Source organism: Chrysochloris asiatica, unplaced genomic scaffold (assembly GCF_000296735.1).
Source record: "Chrysochloris asiatica unplaced genomic scaffold, ChrAsi1.0 scaffold00309, whole genome shotgun sequence".
NCBI lineage: Eukaryota > Metazoa > Chordata > Mammalia > Afrosoricida > Chrysochloridae > Chrysochloris > Chrysochloris asiatica.
This window is the reverse complement of record NW_006408827.1, coordinates 1,621,903-1,629,568: the sequence shown is the minus strand read 5'-3', so window position 1 is coordinate 1,629,568 and position 7,666 is coordinate 1,621,903. Positions and strand designations below refer to the sequence as shown.

General features: G+C 38.0%; 1 pseudogene; it reads left to right on the top strand.

Annotated features, from left to right (window-relative positions):
• Positions 1–1,846: 1,846 nt before the first annotated feature.
• Positions 1,847–2,524, top strand: LOC102827239 (annotated as a pseudogene).
• Positions 2,525–7,666: the final 5,142 nt, after the last annotated feature.

The following is a 7,666-nucleotide window of genomic DNA, read 5'->3' as shown; positions in this document are numbered from 1 at the left end:
AATCTGTACCTGGACCAAGAAGCAGTTGTTCGAACAGAGCATGGGAACACTGAATGTTTTAAAATTGGGAATGGTATGCAACAAGGTTGTGTTCTTTCACCGTACTTATTCAATCTGTATGCTGAGCAAATAATACGAGAAGCTGGGTTGTATGAAGAAAAACGTGGTGTCAGGATTGGAGGAAGACTCCTTAACAACCTGCAATATGCAGATGATACAACCTTGCTTGCTGAGAGTGAAGAGGACTTGAAACATTTACTGATGAAGAATAAAGAGCACAGACTTTGGTATGGATTGCATCTTAATGTCAGGAAAACAAAAATCCCCACCACTGGACCAATAAACAACATTTTTATCAACGGAGAAAAGATTGAAGTTGTCAAGGACTTCATTCTTCTTGGATCAACTATCAACACTTGTGGAAGCAGCAGTCAAGAGATTAGACGATGTATTACATTGGACAAATCTGCTGAACAGGAACTTTTTAAAGTGTTGAAGAGCAAAGATGTCAGCTTGAGGACTAATGTGCGCCTGACCCAACCCATGGTATTTTCAATAACCTCATATGCATGTGAAAGCTGGACAGTGAATAAGGAAGATTGTCGAAGAATTGATGCCTTTGTGTTGTGGTGTTGGAGGAGAATAAAAGTGCCATGGACTGCCAAAAGAACCAATAGATCTGTTTTGTAAGAAGTGCAGCCAGAGTGCTCCTTGGAGGCCAAGATGGCTAAGCTTTGTCTCTCATACATTGGATATATTGTCTGGCGAGAACAGTCGCTGGAGAAGGATGTCATGCTGGGTAGATGGAGGGTCGGAGAAAGAGAGGAAGACCCCCAATGAGATGGATCAGCCAGGTGGAATCACTGATGGCGTCAAGTGTGGCAGTGGTAGTGAGGTTGTCCCAGGATCAGACATTGTTTCGTTCTGCTTTGCATGGGGTCACTATGAGTCAGTTCCGACACGATGGCACCTGACAACAACAACAACATCAGTGGGGAAGCCAGAAGACAAGCACCTCAGATTGGAAGACATTAAAAATGCAACTGGGGAAGAGCTCAAAATAGAGTTGACCATGATTTTGCTAATGGAGCAAGCTTTAAGGATCTTCTTTTTGCTTATGGAGCACACTCAAAATGAGGAGAAACAGCTATAAGCATCCATTAATAATTGGAACATGGAATGCACAAAGTATGAATGTAGGACAATTGGAAATATAAAAAATGAAATGGAATGCATAAACATCAATATACTAGGGATTAGTGAGCTGAAATAGATGGGTATTAACCATTTTGACTCAGATAATCATATGGTTTACTATGTCAGGAATGACAAATTCAAGATGAATGGTGTAGCATTTGTCATCAAAAATATATTTCAAGATCTATTTTAAAGAATAACCCTTCCTGTGATAGAATGATATTCATAAGCCTACAAGGTAGAATAGTGTCATTCAAACTTACACACCAACCACTACAGCTTTGTTGTTGTTGTTGTTGTCAGGTGCCATCGAGTCGAAACCGACTCATAGCAACCCTATGAACAGCAGAACGAAACAATGCTCGATCCTGGGCCAACCTCACTACCGCTGCCACACCTGAGTCCATCAATGATGCCACCTGGCTGATCCATCTCGTTGGGGGTCTTCCTCTTTTTCTCTGACCCTCCACCCTACCCAGCATGGCATCCTTCTCCAGTGATTGTTTCCTCCGGACAATATGTCCAAAGACAATATGTCAAGAGATCACTACAGCTAGTGATGATGAAACTGAAGAATTCTACCAAATTTTTCAGTTTGAAATTGTTCAAACATGCAGATTGTATTTATGGAGCCGCTGCAGCTGCCATCATGAAGGCCATAGTGCAGTGTGTCACCCAGGCCAGCATCACAGTCAGAGGAGAGTAGAGCAGTTCTATTGGACAGAGCTTCTGTGTGTTGCTGGGTATTTCTCTGGAAGATACACAGAAAGAATTGGAGCACATGTTCTGAAAGATTTTAAACCTGTTCATGTTTGAGGATGAGAGCGGAAAGCACTGGTCAAAGAGTGTGATGGACAAACAGTTTGAGGTGCTCTGTGTCAGCCAGTTCACCCTCTCGAGCATCCTCAAGGGACACAAGCCTGACTTCCACATTGCCATATCCACAGAAGAACCTGAGGGCTTCTACAACAGCTTCCTGGAGCAGCTGTGGAAGGCATACAGACCACAGTTTATCAAAGATGGCAAGTTTGGTGACTATATGCAAGTTCACATTCAGAATAATGGGCCTGTGATCATAGAACTGGTAGCCCCAGGTCCCAGTGCCATTCCCTCTGACCCAAAGCAGGACATTTACATATACATTTTTAAAAAACAGTTGTGGGCATTTGGAGCAGAGCAAACTTTTCTCTTATTTCCTGAACCTACAGGACAGGATGAGATTGTTACTAAGGGAAGCTTTCCTGAGGGAGGAGAGAAACAAAATTTTAAGGAAGTAAACATACATTTGAAAAGTAAAGGGCAAATAGAGAAACCTCCCTATTTATAGAGAGTCATATAAAAACACATAAAACATTCAGAAGCAATCCATGTCAACCCACTTTGAAAAGTGACTATTAAAAATGTAAAAGCTGAGACTAAAGCAGATGCACTACACAGACCCTCTACCACAAAGATATGAGAGTGCAAATAAAACAGACATGGATGAAAATTCTGGAACTCTTCAGAAGAAATATTAGAGAAGTGCTTTCAGAGAGAAGCTGAGCAGAGATGGTGAGATATGGCAATTGTCTCATGAAAAACTGGCTAGATGAGGCTTATGAACAACTTTGGCAAAAGAAGGAGGCCTGGCAAAGCAGACTGACACAGGATACAGGAAATGTGAAATTCCTTCTTTTTCTCCATGCTCTCCTAGTGACCAGAGGTGTGGTCAGCTCCCACCATCATCAACCTCCAGTGTAGACCCTGCTCTCTCAAGTTTGAAGCCACATGGTTGAAGCCATGCCAGTATGAGTCAGAGCCTGGCTTTGTCACTTTAGTGGTCTGCTTTGGTCCCTGGCTTCAGGCAGAATCAGCTCTAGGCTTACAAAACCCACGGATCCATCAGACCAGCATTTAACCAGTCATCCTGCCCCAAATTTTCTGTGGTTTAACAGACACTGAAACTACTTCCATCAAGGGTCTCCATGAACTACTTCCAGATTTGGGTTACCTGAATGTAGATAACACAGGGGCTGATAGGAACTCCATTTAGGGACAGGAACTCTGCTGTCCTGTACTTCCAGACCTACCTTGTGAGCTCCTTGGCTTTCATGATCCCCTAAAATTTTCTCCTTTCCAGGTGCAACAGCTGCACTATTTATTTGTTTTTGTTTGGGAGTTTAGTTCCCCTACCACCATTACCACCTTAATTGTTTAATTTTTTTTTCTTTTTCTTTTTATATTCCCTTGGATTTTATCCTTTAGGGCACCACTTTTGTTTTGCTTTCTTTTCTTCTGTTTTCATATCCCTGCTTGTTTTTTCTCACCTTTTAACATTTCTTTACTTTCTTTCCTCTCTTTTCATCTTTCCTCTTCCTGATTTCTCTAAGGATTTAAAAAATTTCTTCCTTTTCTTTCTTCTCTTATATTTCTCTTCTGTAGTTCCATTTCCAAGTTCTTCTTTTGTACTTACAGGTATTATATTCTCTTTTTATGGTTGATGCCTATTTTTATTTCTATTTTCTCTTTATTGTTTTGTCTGTTCATTGTTGGTTCCTTGTTTGTTTATTCTGTATTGTTTTCTTGTGTATGTTTGTTGGAGGTGTTTTCTCTTTCCCATCTGACAGGAGATGTACCGTGACCATAATCATACCCTCAGCAGCAAGAGCTAATACCAAGTTCTATACCACCTAATCAATGATAGACAGCAGCTAACACAAGTCAAACCCACCCTAAATTGAGATGTACAAATACATGGTATGAATGAGATAGTATACACACTTCCATTCCCTAACTACACCAACAGGAGACAGTTGATAAGAACCTAAGAACACAGCAACACATAATAATCAATGAAATTCAAATATGACAACCCCACAATGACCAGGAGACAGCAGACAATTTTAACTCATATGAAGAAAAGAGGATGGATCAAACAAATGAGTAAGATGCAGAGCCAGAAAAATATTTCTCAGGAAGAAAAGGTAATGGAACTAACTGAAAAAAAAAAAAAAAATCAAAAGAATGCTATTTATGTACCTTATAAGGTTTGAAAGAAAGATTGAGGAAAGCAAGGAGAACATGGAAAAAACTTCAGAAGAATTCAGGAAAACACTACAAGAACAAACAATAAAATAGTGCAAATTTTCAAACAGTATAAAACCTGTGGGTGGAAATACAGAAGAATTTAATGCTAAGATATCAGAAATGTACAATACATTGAAAAGACAAAGGAGTAGATTTGAAGCCATGGAAGTCCAAGTTAGTAAGCTTGAAGACAGGTCTCTCAATACTAGTATGCTAGAAGAAAAATCAGAAAAAAGAGTGAAAAAATCCAAAGAAAGGCTAAGAGTTCTTTGTAACACCATGAATAGGAACAACTTACTGGCGATCAGAATTCTGGAACAGGAAGAGACAAAAACTACAGAGAAAACTGTGGAAGAGTTGTTGAAAGAAAAATTCCCTAACATCATGAGAGACAAGAAGATAAGCATACAAGAAGTGGAACAAACCGCAAGTATGGTAGATCCCAAAAGAAAATCATCAAGATATATCATAATGAAACTTTCCAAAATCAAAGACAAAGAAAAATCCTGGAAAGCAGCTTGGGAGAAATGAAACATTACCTACAATGGAGGACCAATAAAACTAAGTTTTGATTGCTCAGCAGAAGCCATGCAGACAAGAAGAAGAAGAAGAAAAAAAAATTGCCAACCAAGAGTCATATCCGCAGTAAAGCTGTACCTCAAATATGACAGTGAAATTGTGACATTTCCTGATGAACGGAAATTTAAGGAATTTGTAATGATCAGACAAACTTTACAAAAAAATACTAAGACTCAGAACCAATAACAACAGATAACAAACAACCTGATATTACCATAGATGACAAGACTACCCAGAATATAATCCAGATATAAGTATATAAAGCAAAATAAACCTGGTGGTGGTGGTTATGTGACATGGAGTTGGTTCTGATTCATAGCAACCCTGTATAGGGTTTCTGTAAATCTTTCTGGGAACAGAAACCCTCATCTTTCTCTTACGGAACCACTCATAGTTTCGAACTGCTGACCATGAGATTAGCAGCCCGACTCATAACTACTATGCTACCAGAACTCCGAAACCAAACGAGACTGAAAATAAAGAACCAGAGATATCAATTTATAATGAAATCAACTACAAAGCAATAAGAGGTAATAGTATAGATATTGAACTTCAAATGGCAAGGAAGTCAAGTAGATTTCAAGATTAAACAGACTGTTTTAAATAGGGAAAATTTTTAAAAATAATAAATAGGGAAAAATTAATAAATTAATACACCTACACATCAATTTTATTTAAAAAAAGAGTAAGATTGAAAGATTTAGTAAACATTGACAGAATGTGAAATGAAAGGAAGGCCCATGAACAAAAATGAACTCAGTGCAGAAAATGATGTGGAAAAAAGAAACTATCAACACCACACACACACACACACACACACACAAAAATCATGTCATACCTATTGAAAGTAAACAGTACCTACATCCAGAGCTGAAAGACAGAGAGCACACCCATAGAGCTAGTGCCCTGAATTTGGTCTTCTAGCCTCCTAAACTGTTAGAATAAAATTCTGTTTGTTAAAGTTAAAACAAAACAAAGCAAAACCTGTATTTATAATTACTGCTAAATGTAAAGTGAAAGTGGGAAACAAAGAGGAAGGATCAAAACTTGAAAAATATGGCCTTGGTAATAGAAATGATATTGGAGATCACACGAGAGAATTTTGCAAGACCAATGATAAGTCATTGTAAATATCTTTTAAAAGCAACATAAAAGGCGATTATAAACTTGGACAGCACCAGATGGAATACACAGGAGTAAAACTGATTATATCTGTGAGAAGAGATAGTGAAGAAGCATAATATCATCAGCCAAAACAATGGCAGGGGCCAACTGTGGAACAGATAATCAATTGCTAACATATAAGTTCAGGCTGAAGCTGAAGAAAATTAAAACATGTCCACAAGAGCCAAAATATGACATGAGCACCATCTCAAGAGCAGATTTGATGCATTAGTCACTAATTACCATAGACCAGAAAAAAATCATACAGGAAAAGAGCAAAATGTCTTTAAAAGACAGGCTAAAAAGAAAGAAAAAAAATAACAAAAGTGTTGTCACGAGATACTCTGAAAATTGCTCTCCATCATAGACATGCTAAATCAAATGGGAGAAATGAGGAAGTTAAATAGCTGAAGAGAAAATTAAACATGAAGCTGGAGGAGACCAAATCAAATATTATAAAGAAATGTGCAAAAACCTGGAGTTAGAAAACCAAAAGAGAAGGAAAGTTTTAGCACTTCTCAAGCTGAAAGAAATGAGAAAAAACAAAAACAAAACAAAAAACAACCCACACCCCAAACCCAAATAACAAGGATTACCTTGCAAATTGAAAGACTTCATCTTTCATACTTCAGACAAAGTCTCAAGAGGGACCAGTCCCTGTCAAAAAATGTCATGTTTGGTAAAGTGGAAGGTCAGAGAAAAAGAGGATGAACCCCCACGAGATGGATTCACAAAGTGGCAGCGTCAATGGGATCAAGCATGGCAACAATTGTGAGCTTGGCCCAGGATCAGGCAGTGTTTCATTCTGTGGTGTATAGGGTCACTATGAGTCAGTACCAACTCAATGGCAGCTAACAACAACAACAACAACAGTCAAAATGGATTCCCTATGTAGTGTTGTGGGATAAAGCACTGGATTGCAAGGTTGGTTTAAACCATAAGATTGGTGGCTCAAACTCACCAGCTGCTCCTTAGAAACCTTGTACAGGTTAGCTATGAGTCAAAAACAACTCATCAGCACTTAACAACAACAACAAATGGACAATGTATTTAATAATGCAGAAATCATCAAAAGAAGATGGAAGGAATACATAGAGTCACTATGTCAAAAAGAACTGGTAAATATTTAAACATATCAAGAGGTACGATATGATCAAGAAGCAATGTTACTGAAGGAAGAAGTCCAAGCTGCACTGCATGTATTGGCAAAAAATCAAGACTCCAGGTTTGATTCTGACAACCATATGGTTTACTTTACTGTAATGATAAAGTGAAGAGAAATGGTGTAATGTTCATCACCAAAAAGAGCATTTCAAAATCTATCTTGAAGAATAATGATATTTGTAATAATATATATAAGCTTAATTCCACTATTATTCATATTTATGCCACAACCTCTAAAGTCAGTGATGATGAAACTGAAGAACTCTATCAATTTCTTCACTCTAAAATTGATCAAATATTAATCAAGATGCCTTTAATTACTGATGATTGGAATGTGACAGTTGAAACAAAGAGTATCGGTAGTTGGAGGATAAGGCCTTGGTGATAGAAATGAGGCTGGAGATAACATGATAGAATTTTGCAAGACCACTGACTTATTCATTGAAAATATAATTTTTAAGCAACATAAAAGGTGACTATACTCAGGGACCTCACA